At 39.3% G+C, this 13504-nt stretch overlaps 1 protein-coding gene and 1 non-coding gene across 8 annotated transcripts in view; both read left to right on the top strand.

The window, feature by feature from the left end:
- Dlgap1 (DLG associated protein 1) overlaps nucleotides 1–13504 on the top strand; it is an 888020-nt gene that overhangs the window by 305902 nt on the left and 568614 nt on the right. The gene's annotated exons all lie outside the window — the stretch shown is intronic.
- Nucleotides 9754–9854, top strand: LOC141423005 (small nucleolar RNA U13). Its single transcript, XR_012447684.1, has one exon. It is a non-coding gene; the product is annotated as a small nucleolar RNA U13 (small nucleolar RNA).

The raw sequence follows: 13504 nt of genomic DNA, 5'->3' as shown, positions 1-13504 counted from the left end.
ATCCTCCCTCAGAATTGAAAATCTTTCTTTTACTTCCTTTTCTGCCCTCTTTCCTCTCTTGCCCTTCTGTATGCCATACCATATTTTTTCCAATAAAACTTGACAAGATGGATGTCAATAGTTACATTCATCAGTTTTCTGGAATAAATGCCTGTGGTAATCAACTTATGGAAAAAAAGGTTTATTTTGACTCATAAGTTTTGGAGGTTTTGATATCAGACACTAATGATATTTTATCTCAGTATTAAGGGAAATAAAACTGAATTGGAGAGTAAACAATCTTTTCAGGCAAAAGTTTTACTTGAAAAGTAAAAAAGTGTGGAGGAAAAGGGGGTACAGCTCTAATGAAGAGACTCAGGCTGTCCCAATCAGAGGAAAGAATAGGCCTCTTAATTAGGTTGCCAGAGTGACCCAGAGTCTTAGTAATTTTCCATTCGTCATGCTGTTTTTAGACAGCATCTTCCTATGTAACCCAGGCTGTCATCTAATGAAAGATCCCTTTGCCTCACATTCCTCAGTGCTGGGATTACAAAGGAAGGTGGCATTATTTTATGAAGTCTCTTCTTCATGTTTTCAGAAATTTCTTTCTCATGTAGAATATGGGTCAGTGGCCAGTTTGTCTCTGGGACATCATGATGTCATCCTCTCTACCTGGCAAGTTCTTAAGAGGAAGGGAATGAGGAATAAGGGACGGGCACTTTCTATACATTGTTGATATCATGGGGACTTTACTTTTACTTTAGTGTTTAACAAAATAGAATTAAGTCCTCTCTTATCCATGTGAGGATCCTGTCTGTTCAGCTTCAGCCCGTCATCAATTGGTCCCATTGCATTTAGACCTATGAAAGGCAATACATTGTGATAAAGAGCATGGTAGAGCAAAGTTGTTCACCTCATGGCTGGGAAGTGAGAGAGGAAGAATGCAGGGCAGGGGTCCCACTAGCTCCTTCTAAGGTACATCAAGGACCTAAACACCTCCATTAGGCCCCATTTAAAGGATCCACTACCTCCCAATAGCACTGCAGTCTGGGGTTCCATCCTTTCACACAGGGGATGGGCCTTTAGGGGACAGTACAGATCTAAACTATAGCATTAGGCAACACCCTGTTAGAGGATCAGGTGTGGTGGTGCCTGTCTACACAGGAGGCAGAGGCAGGAGGATTAGTAGGTTAGGACTCAAGTAGTAGAGCACTTATCTAGCAAGCATGAGGCCCTGAATTCAAACCCTAGTACTAACCAAAAAAGAAAATAAAAACAAACACAAAACCCACTCTGCTCTATTGGGGAAGAAGAAGATATTAAACAATGTTCTTTCTCCTTCAGAAAAACATTCATTCTCTTGAAAATGTATTATTGACTGCCATATATTTTCTAGCTACACAATACCACATCCTGCTTTGTGAAGAGTGTGCAGGTGTAGGGTTGGCCTCTGAATAATCTCAAGGGTGTATGGTGGCTTCTGATGATCAGGACTGCCACCCTCCATACAGATTCCACTCAGATGGCTTCCTCCCATTCCTCTTCTGAAATGACATAATTGTTCTTGGAAATTTCAACTGATATCATAGTAATCTGGGCCAAAAAATGACAAGGAATACAAAACTATTATGTGAACCTGTGACTTTATAGTGGAACTGACGAACAGGTTACTGCTGTAAATCTACAAAAGAATAAAGTGAAGCAAATTCACTTTCTGGAGAATTGTTGCACTTTCTTGTAGGATGCTCCTGTTTCCTTCAAGGGAAAAAAGGTTTCATTAATCTGGGACAGCTATCTCAAGAGGTTTTATCCTTTTTAGAGGTTGCCTTTGAAAGTTTCTTTGATAGTTATAAATCTGGGTTTTTGTGATTTAAAAATAAAAAAAAAATGGTTCAGTACCCTATGTAACCACCGTTAGAGAAATGGGGCTGCTGCTGGGAGGTTGCACAACAGATTTGCAGCAAGTCAGAGGAAAAGCCATTTATGATTTTAAGCAACTATCATTCCCTAAAAAGATCCTCCAAGAAGACATCCTCATTTTATTGCAATGATAGAATCATAGCTCATATAGAAAGATACATAGAAATATCTATATATTTACACTATATGAGTATAACTCCATTTGGACATCTATATAATTAAAGCAAATAGGTATGAAGATATTTAAAAAGTGCTATACAAGTATCTTAAACTATGCATTTGTGCACGTTATCTACCAGGTTAACCCTGGGCTGGATCATAAATGAGCTTGTGTTTTACTGTGAGATGTGATCGTAGAAGTTGTCCCTTTGTAATTGAGAGCAAATGAGTTTATGCACCGCTGAGATTCCTGTTGCTGTCTCTGCACTTAAGGGCACTACAAAGTCATCTCTGAGACAAAGTGCTTAATAATGGTAGAGAGAACCACTATATTCATCTTGCAGTGGCTTTTATTTATTTTGTAATATGATCCCCCACCCATGAGAGGATTCACTCACAAAAAGCTACAGCTGTGTCCCTACTCTGAGCAGGCTATGTTGGCCAGGTGCTTCAAATTGCAAGTTTCCGTCCACGTGCCTGGGACCAGCTGTGCTGGGATTGATTCCTGCCACACAGGAAACGAAAGAGAAAGCCTGAACTAGGTCAGAAAACTGCCTCCCTCATCAGCTCATGCCTACTCCAGCTTGTGCCCTAATTTCCTTCTTTGTTGATGCTTGTCCCCAGCCTTTGTGGTCCCCTGGTCTTGTGGCTACAGTCACTCCAGCCCAGTGGAGGTTTATACCATCCATCTGTGGACCCAACTCCATGCTCTGACTTTGGGACAATTCTTGGCTCCACAAAATCTCTGGCTAAGAAACAAGCCAGACTATATTTAGTCTCACTGTTTCACATCTTCAATCTAATTTCTTCAAACTCTGTTAGTTTTCCTGTGAGATTTCATGCCTTGTATTCTAATCCACATCCTTCCTGGATTTTTTATTTATTTATGAGAGTTCATGGCTCAGCCTTCCTCGAGTTAGCACACTTCCCTAGCCAAACCATGATGCATACAGAGTTGCCCCCTTGAGAATCCACTGTCCCAGCTCCATCTGCAAAGCTAGACATTGGGCTGGGTCTTTGGCTAATATTGCTTTGGTCTCTGAGCTCCATAACAGCACAGTGTGAGCCCAGTCTGTTGTCCCTAATGACTAGAATGCTCCTTTGGTTAATTGCTCTGTCTCTGTTATGACTCAGCTCTAGCATCCATTCTAATGAAGCATTCCCTGGCTTTCCCCTTCCTTTCACCCCCTACTTCTAGGCTGGGCTAGATACCCTTTCACTGGACTCTCAGAATGGCCTGTGCATCTTTTAAACACAGGCACTCATGTATATTATAATTGCCCACTTATGTATCTGTTATCCCCTTCTCACTACTCTTTGGACCTCTCACTGCTTAGCATAATGCCTGGTACTAGCGCAGACTTTTTAAATGTTTCTTGAGTGGATGAAGGAATCCTCAGACTTGTGTTTCTATGTGCTAAATCTGTAATAATTAACCCTTTGCTTTGCTCCTGTATCCTGAGCCTCAAGCTCCATCCAGCTCTGCCACTGGCTATTGTATACTTAAGACATGACATCTGACCACCAACCTAAACCACAAGCTTGCTCACCTCATGCTCTTGTCCTGCCCATTATCTTCTGGCCATCTCTAGGAAGATCCATTAATTTCCCCTACTGTTGACAATGCCTAAAATCTGGGGCAGATGCATGGCCTTTTTCTGTTTCCAACTGGAAAATAATCCATGTGAAGATAATTTGATTCTCATAAAATCTGAAGCCCTGGGAGAAAATGCCAAGCACATAACTTTCCTTCTTAATGGAAAAATAAAAAGTATTGAATGATTCACCTTTAACAGTAATTAATGAGATTGTGAAATATTTTCTAGTGAAAGGTTCTGAAAATTCAAGGCCATTATTTCTAAATGAGTTGATGGTGTCAGCTGAACCCAAACTCTGCCTGGTGTTGAAACCTGTACCTGGTGAGCCAGAGGTACTCACCTGTCATTATGTTTCTAGATCTGGGACCCAATGCTGAGAACTTCTTTTCTTTAACATACCCTAATTCAATATTTGAAGTAATTTAGAATTGATGAGAGGTATGACTGCTTTTAGAGACAGGAGGATTATCCAAACATTTCTTCCTAATAGTAGTATATTCTCATAGGATTTGTTTAGGGGGCAGAGTCAACCCACATATCATCAGAAATCTGCCTTGTGAATGGTATTCTGTTTTGCTCAAAGTCTCTGTTGGAAGTCAAGCTCAGATTAAGACACCGAGGAAAGGAATGAATGGGCCTCACTTTTTAAATTCACAGAGTAATTGCTGACAAAGTTCCACCACAATTTCCAGAACTCTTAAGTCATAGTCGATTCAGTGGGCAGCACCAACCATTTTTGGAGATTAAAAATAAGATTAGCATTTCTAATTGCTCTGCGCAGTTGGGCACTAAGATTCACATAGTGATATTTGGTGAACATTACTAAAGATTGTCATTTTTGAAATGTTCCTGCAGGACATTGTTTCTGCCCCATATTCTGAGTGTATTCTAATGAATATGCTTTATTAGATTCTTCCTTTCTTCTTCTCTTCTTCAATTATCTGCTTCCTGTGCAAACATTTATTGGGGGTCTACTATGGCTCTGACCATATACACAGTCCCTGTTCTCCCCACTGGAAAGTTTCCACTATTTGCATTTAACTTGGCAATCAAACTTACTCTCCTTATTCCTGGAATTCCTGTACCTGGGTTGCAGAGAGAGAGAATCAGCCTGGAGTCTGATCTTCTCAATCACTGAAATTCTCCCCACTCCACCAGCCTTAGCACCAGCCATCTACATGGTTTGGTACTTCTCACTTGCCATCTTGCCTGTCGGTTCATGAGGGAAAAAGAGATTGGTGAATCGTAAGTTTTCATTATCTATGTCTACTAATCTCACCCTGAATTCAAAGGAAGAAAGAAGGGAAAGGAGATAGGCAAACATTAGGAGTGGTTTGTTTGCACGACTGAATACTTTGAATTAAGATGGAAAGAAACTGTGGGCAATTACCCTGCCATTTTCTGATCTCTTCTCTTGTCAGGAGAAATCTTCCAACCTCCCCAGTTGTTTTGAGCACTGATTTTCTTACCTGTCTGTCATTACTCTACTGGCTTCTCAGATTTTATGATTACCATTTATGTCTCAGTGATCCACATAAGATTAAACCATGGACAATGATTATGGAAAACCAAGAATGATGTGCATTTCACCTTTATCATATTGGCTTTTGTCATGCCATGGATTAAACACAGAATCGTGTTGTCTGATTGTTCCTTACCATGGAGGCTTTAACTTCAGCCTTTCCACCAGGCAGTGACGCCATCTGATGACCTATAACAATTTAATTGGGCACTGTGATATATTTAGTAGCAGCTTACTGCTCTTTTTAACTAACTTCGAACATAAATGTCTGAACAACTAGGGGCTTAATTTTCTGAGTATTTTCAAACAAGGGACAGTTTTTAAAGATCTCTTAATAAATAGCATTAAAATTAATCTTCATTACTTTTCAGTCATGGTAAATATTCATTTTCAAAATAATGATTGTGTTGAAGAGAATTAAGAGAATTTTTTAGTTAAATGACTAGCTGTAATTCAGAAAAATCCTTTTTATTAACTCAGCCCCCTCTGCTGTTGAAAGGCTCTTTTTTTGTTTTCTCATTTTCGCTTTTTTTTAACCTCAAAGAGATACTTAAAATTCAGTCATTGTATCAAATAAAGAATAGGTGCGTATGTCAAGTAATTTTACTACTGAGAATATTTATATGTCTGGATGATGTCTCATTTCAGACAATCTTATCAAAAGTACAAGTTTCATCACATTGTTACTGAGTTAAAATATGCAAAAAGACAATTTCCAGATTAACAATGATCCAAATCATTGTGGGTAGGTAAGTTATTACTCCAGACAGAAAATAAACAGATTTTTTTAAAAGGGTGTTGCCATAGCCACACTGAGGACTAAACCCAAGGTTTCACATGTGCTGGGCAAGTACTCTGCTACTGAGTTATGCCCTATCCCCTTGTCCCTAAATTCTTTTTCTAATGATAACAGTGAGATTTAAAAGTCTGGACACTGGATTCTAATCCAGCGCTGTGGAAACCACCTGTGTTACCCTCATTGTGTTTTCCATATTACTAAGAACATTCCAGTCACTTCTAGTGAGGACAAAGTTTCATTATCATTTCAATGGCATTGTGAAACAATACAGTGCTATTCAAATGTAAACCCTTATGAGAGGTTATTGCTTTTTACTTTGTCCTATAGTATACTAATTGTTGCTGGTTTGATCATGTGTAAAATACTGAGTTGTAGTATATGCAAATATACATAAAACTAATAGAAGATATCATCTTTATCATGGAAAAAATGTATACCCAAAGGGAGTAGTCATTTCTTGTGTTATTCACATTATTTATCATACAAAAGGAAAGATGAGGATGGAGAAGCGAAAGAAACACTCAGATCCTCCCCTCTGCAAGCATCCATTTATCTGGAGAAAGAAAAATGTAAGTAATCATTTAAAAGAAATTGACCTAAAAACCATAAAGCAAATAGAGAAATAGTCATTCAAGAAAAAGAGAAAATCTGTTAAATCTCTCTAAGATTTAGAACCATTTGAGTTATGACTGTCACCTCCTTCCCCAAGCTTAGGGAAACTGGCTGAGGAACCAGACAGGGTAATCAAGAAGATGGAGCTCTTTTCTATTTTCCCCCAACTCCCAGCCTGGGGCCACAGTTTCACCATGGAAGAGATGGCTGCCGGCATTCCTCATGTCTTTCAGCCCCGTTCTGCAGAAGTTCCATTCCAGGCAGGTGTGACAAAGAAGTTCTGTCTCCTTTTCTCCATCTGGCCCCCAGGAAGACTAAGCCAAGAATATGTTGCCCCTGATCTCCCTCCCCCCAGCTCACTGAGACCAAATTTTCACACAAAGAAAGTCAGGAAAATTGAGGACACACACACACACACACACCCTGTACCAAACTGTCTTTCTAGGAAAAGCAAGCCCCTGATTCTTGCCCCCAGTCCTTGTGCAGTGGCATAGAGGTTCTGCCTAGTGAGAGAGGCAGATCTCAAAGTTGAAGAACTCCACAGCTCTGCCTAAGGGAGCTAGCTTTATTTAGGACAGTTCATGCAGAATTCTGTGCCCAAGGACATTGTCAAAAGCAATGAACATCTTGGTGGAGAGCAATTAAGAAGGCATTCATAGCTCCATGGCAGAAGCCACAAAAAACAAAATGGCAGATCAATCAGAATTTCAACTGAGAGAACAATGGACAGAGACCTCCAAGAAGAACCCTCCTGGGATCCTACATAACCTTGGCAGTCAGGAAGGCTGATGCAGTATTAGGCTGTCCTCACCATGCAGCAGTCAGAAGAGAATGTGGGCAGAACTGAAAGTATCTCCTAGCCGCTCACAGGTCAGACAACAAAGGGCAGAAGCCTACCTGGCACTAGAGGCTTAAGCTCAATGTGTCACCAAAAGCTGAACCACATGCTACTCTGATGTAGAGACAACTCCTAGGAAAGTCTGCTTAGGCAGAAAAATTACATCTATCCCGCCTGCCTGAAAATCTGCATATAAACCTAGGACTATACCTTCTCAGGAGTGATGGGAGAGGGAACATACAAGCTAGTAGTCCCTGACAAGATGCAGAAGCAAAACATAAAGTATTTAAACTGTGATAGCAGCCACCTAGCCATACACACATCCAAAAGTGAAGAGTAAAAATGTAATTGGCTAAGGGCGTGGTGATACACACATGTAATCCCAGCACTCAGGAGGTGGAGGCAGGAGGATCATGAATTTGAGGCCAGTATTGGCTGTGTAGTGAGTCCCAGTCTTGAAAAAAGATACAAACAAGAAACTGCATGCTATAGGGAGAAATAGACTTCAATTCACTAATAGATAAATAAATGACCAGGTAAACAAAAATACTATAAACTCCTTTGAATATAGGAGTACTTAATAAGCAGAGTCGCTATATTATGTAAAATGTCCAGTTTTCAACAAAAAAATTACAAGGCATACAAAGAAACAGGAAAACGTGGTATTAGTACCACAGACTGTGGATTAAACAACAGAAATTTATTTTCTCAAAATTCTGGATACTAGGAGTCCAAAAATCAAGATGTCAGCAGAGCTGGTTTCTCCATCGCCTCTCTCCTCAATTTGTAGGTGGTCATCTCCCTCGGAATCTTCCCATGGTCTGCCTTGTGTCTGTGCCTAATCTGTTGTTAGGAGGGCAGTAATACTGGATTAGAGGCCAAGCTAATGACTCATTTTATCTCAGTTATCTCCTTACAGACCCTACCTCCAAAGATAGTCACATTGTGAGGTACTGAGACTTACTTAGGACTTCAACATATAAATTTTGGGGTGACACAGTTCAGCCTATATAGACTCATATACATAACAAGGGCAGGAAATAGAAACTACCTTCAAAGGGTATATGAATGTCATTGAAGACAATGATTTCAAAGCAGTTATACATACATTCAATGAAGGTCTAAAGAATCAACAGGTACAATGACAGTGTCTCATCAAGTAGAGAAAACCAACAAAGGAGAAATTATTTTAAAAGTTACCAAATATAAATTCTGGACTTGAAAAGTACAACCTAAATGAAAGAAAAATCAAGGGACTCAACACAAGGTTTGAGCGGGCAGAAGAAAAACAGTGAACTTGAAGATAGATCAATAGAGATTATGAATTCATGAAAAGAGAGAGAAAAAAAAGAATCAGAAAAAATGAACAATACCTCAGAAGAATATGGAACACAGTGTACCACAGGAGTACCAGAAGGAGAGGAAAAGAGAGAAAAAGAACTAGAAAAAAAATTAAAGCACACAATGTCTAAAATTTGAAGAAAATCATTGATGTACACATCTGAGAAGCTCAATAAATTCCTAATACAGACACACAAAGAAATCCACAGCTGGGCACATTACAGTCAAAACGTTGAAAAACAAAGAATAAAACAAGAGGCCATTAGCAAGTGGATGACATGTTCAAAGTGCTGAAAATTAAAAACCATCAACCAAGAATCTAGCAAAATTACCTATGGCAAGTGAAAGCAAATAAAAACATTTCTAGATTTTAAAAAGCTGTTTATTAACAGAACTTATAAAGAATACTATGGAAGTTTATCATAATAAGGACAAACCACTTCAGAATGTAATGTGAATCCATGTGAAAAATAGAGAGTGCTAATAAAGGTAATTGTGTAGGAAAATTAAAAAGACACTATAGTTGAATATTTATCCCCTTTTCTTCTCTAAGCTGATTTTAAAAAGAAATTGTATAAACTATGTATATTATATTATTGAGTTTTTAATGTAGAAATTTATATATGTTATAATAGCCCAGAGAAGGTGAGTAGAAGCAAAGCTTCACTGGAGTAGAAAATGACATTGAATCCACAGAAATGCAGAGAATCATAAATGGTATACAAGAAGGTGAAAGTAACAAGCTTCAAAAATACATACTTAACTCTCCTTTTCTCCTTGGTGTCTTTAAAAGATTTAAGATTATATAGAGGGATAATTATAATATTGTATTTCTGGTTTGTAATGTAGCCCAATATCTATATAAAAGCACCCAAGAGGAATTTCAGTTTCCTTGGCCAACTTCAGGACAGAGGAGAGAAGGGCAGGTCATAGGGACCTTCCTTCTTCTGTTTTCTCTATTTCCTTCTCTTAAAATACTCAATAGATTATTTTGAGGTTCATAAGCATGACTGGGTTTTGACATCATTGTTTGAGATGCATATTGCTCAAGCCTTCTTAGCATATCAGCAAATTATCCATCTGACAAAGTTGGAAAAAGAATGCTCAGTATACCTAAGGTACCATATTTTGGGGTAGAATTTCCTGCATCCTTTCAATAGATTTTCAGTTCTTTTGAGAGTTAAAAAAATAGAATAAAATAAAACAGAAAACAAGCTTTGTAGTGAGACCTGAAGCATGAAAAAGAATATCTAAAAAGAAAACTAAAAATGCACAGACACCAATGGTAGCATAAAAAAAAATTAAAAGGAAGTAGACTCTAGCAGTAAATTATGTTGATAAATAAGAAAAATCAAATACTTCTATTCATTACATTACAAGCATTACTATTTTAGTCAAAGAAAAAGAAATCCCTTTATTTCTAATGGCTCTATTGAGAAATAGTTCACATCCCATATATTTCACCCATTTAAAATAGATACAGAGTTCACTGTTTTTTTGGTATTCACTTAGTGTTGTGCAACCATCACCACAAATCTAAATTTCATTTCCCCAGAAAGAAACCCTGAAATCTTTTTATTTATCATGGTATTCATTTGGGATCATGTCGGGGGAGATAATTGGAAAGGAGAATGGGAGATGGGAGAAAGAGCCAGATAAGGGGATGTTTATGTTCTTCCAGATTGTGCTGGATTCCTATGCTTCCACCAGAAGAAAGCAGACATCTTTGGAACAGTTTTCCCTAGTAAATTTGGCCTGTGGAAAATTCACTGTGTGGTTCCATTTAAGCCTAATAGGAGTGTCAGAGCTCATAACAAGGCCGAATTGTGAATTACTTTCCTCACCACAGCAATCCCCCTGTCCTTTCCAAATGGGTTCAGGCTGAAGGAAAATCTGAGCTCAGTGTGTGTTTGCTTCAGCAAAAAAGACGATTGTGATTCAGTGGCTCAGTGTTTTAGCTGGGCAATTTAAAAACAAATACTTGCGTTTGGGTGGCTTTTAATAGGCCTGTGTGACTTTCTTTCAGTTTCAGAGACCAGAGTGTTAAAGAAAATCTAGTGCATTTTACTTGAAAATGATCAGACTGTGACTAGAGTGTTTGCTGGTTATAACAAACTGCACAAATCTTTTTTTTTTCTCTCTGAGAGTTATCAGCTCTGAATTGATCTCAGAATTAATTAAAATGTGGACTATAACTGAACCCACTCTGCATCTTGCTTTCTTTCACTCCTGCCCTGGTTTAGGTATATCAAGTACTAAGATAGATACATTGTTTTGATACTAAAAGTCCCCAAAAATACCACAATTCAAAAACGTGATGTTTCCTACCTATGATTTTTCTAAAGAAACAGGGGAGACAGTTTGGGGGTTTGTTTTTTGTCTATAAAGACAGGCAGTGCATTGCTAGATCAGTGAACTTCTGATCCTCTGTTCCCTCTGCCGGCTGAAGAAAAGAACTGCCGGCACTTGGTGGAGCATTGTAGCAAGCGTGGGAGCACATTGCCTGTCAAGTACAATGAAGAGAGCAGTGAAAGGCAATAGTGGGTCTTAAAATTTCCAAAGACAAATGAAATTTCTTCAACCCACTCCTCTTCCTGGCCTCTGCCTTTACCAGCAGAATGTGGGAAGGCAATGCACACAGGGCTGAGGGGTGTGACAGCTGATAGGACAGCCTTGATTTCAGCAATGAGACACTGGCATAGTGAATGAAAAAGGAGTGAACTCCAGGGGAGAAGGTCCTGTGTATGGGGAGTTCTCGGGAAGGGCCTAGGATTCTGTTTGACCTGTGACCATATTGGTTATTTTACAGTATTTTAAATGTTATGGTTGGATCTTAAATGTCTCCCAAAGGCCAATGTGTTGAAGACTTAGTCTCCAGCCTGTGATGCTATAGGGAGGTGGCAGGAAGTTTGGAAGGTGGGGCCTAGTGAGAGAAAGTTGGATCAGGCTGTGCCCTCGAAGGATATATTTTGGAACTTGGCCCCCTGTCTCTTTTTGCTTCTCAGCTGCTGTGAAATAAGCAGCTTTGCTCTACCACATACTCTCCATCATGTTATACTGCCTCAACACAGGCCCAAAACGGTGGAGCCAGCTGGCCATGGGCTGAAGCCTCTGAAGTCAAGAGGCAAAGCAAGCTTTAACTCCACATCAGTTGATTACCTCAAGTATTTTGTCACAGTGCTAGAAAACTAACCCAGTAGATATCATGGCACTAAATATACTGCTTTTTTGTCCTTGTCCTCTGAGTTGAGTAGATAGGAATATGTCACTTTGTCCTATCATATATTATCTCTAAGCTGCAGACTAACTGCTCCATCTGCAAAGAAAAAAAGCTGAATTGTTGGTTTTGGGTTTTTGGGTTTTGGTTTTTTGAGTACTGGGATTTGAACTCAGGGCTTACACCAACCCTTTTTTGTGATGAGTTTTTTGAGATAGAGTCTCACAAATTATTTGCCTGGGCTGGCTTCGAAACGTGATCCTCCTGATCTCTGCCTCCTGAGTAGGTCGGATTGTTAAGTGTGAACGACCACCAGTGCCCAGCTGTTGTTTTTTTTTTTTAACTTAAGCAGTATTTTTTTTAGTTTCTGCTTATTAGCTATCACTGTAACAAATAACTGAGATAAAGAATTGAAAGGTTTCTTTTGTTCCCAGTTTCAGAGGCTTCAGTCCATGTTCACTTCACTCTGCTGTTTTGGGCCTGTACCAATACAAAATATCATGGTGGGGAGTGTGTAGTGGAGCAAAGCTGCTCACTCATAGCGGCCAAGGAGCCAGAGAGAGAGAGAGGAAGAGAGGAAGGGACCAGGGTCCCAATATCCCCTTCAGTGGCACACTCCCACTGCACTATTTCCTTCCACTGGCCCCACTTCCTAAAGGTTTCACCACCTCACAATAGGGCCACAGGCTGGTGACAGGCCTTTAGCACATGGTCTTTGTGGAATATTTCAAATCCAAACCATAATCCTGCTTCTACCTCTCACCCAAGTTTTGGATATTGGGGTTAAAGAGGCAGTGAACATTTTTAGAAAAAGACGGCACTTATTTTAAATAGCAATGCATTCCTGTCATCTGTGAGTTTCCTTGGGTTAACTCAGAGGTTCAAAGGAAAAAACAAAATGTCTAAGTTGAAGTAAATACATTTTATTCAAAAACTCAATAATAACTGTCCACAATATGATTAATTAACATTGCTAAAATATCAGAAATACTTTAAAACTTGAGATTTACTTCACATTATATTTTGTTAATTTTTTTCTTTATCAGTTCTTCTTTTCCCCAAGAAATGGTAACCACACTTCACAGGTATAGGTACACTGGAGACTTTGCAAACAACCTTCAGTGTTCACCCTGCTCCCTTCCTGGGTTGTGTCAGAGACAGGGGAAAGACCCACAACCATCAGCTAGGGCTGGTTGCTCAAGTGCCATTTCTGGGTCTGTTCTGTGATTCATCCTCTCTTGGATTGTTGGGGACTAGTGACATTTCCTGGTCATCCATCGATCCCCTTACAGCTTGTCTTTTTAGAACACTTAGTTCACTCTTCAATAAGGCACAGTCACAGTGGGTCACACATCATGCCATCTCCCACACCTTCCGCTTTGAGGCTTCTTTTATTCAGGCACATTGTTTTACACTCAGTGCCTAGCCCCAGTGCGTGTGTGTTACTTGCTCATTAAATGAGCAAATGTGGTCCAAACACTAGGCATTTCGATAGTTTGTTCTATAGTTTCTTTTTTTT

Source organism: Castor canadensis, chromosome 4 (assembly GCF_047511655.1).
Source record: "Castor canadensis chromosome 4, mCasCan1.hap1v2, whole genome shotgun sequence".
Taxonomy (NCBI): Eukaryota; Metazoa; Chordata; class Mammalia; order Rodentia; family Castoridae; genus Castor; species Castor canadensis.
This window is presented reverse-complemented; position numbering and strand designations above follow the sequence as displayed.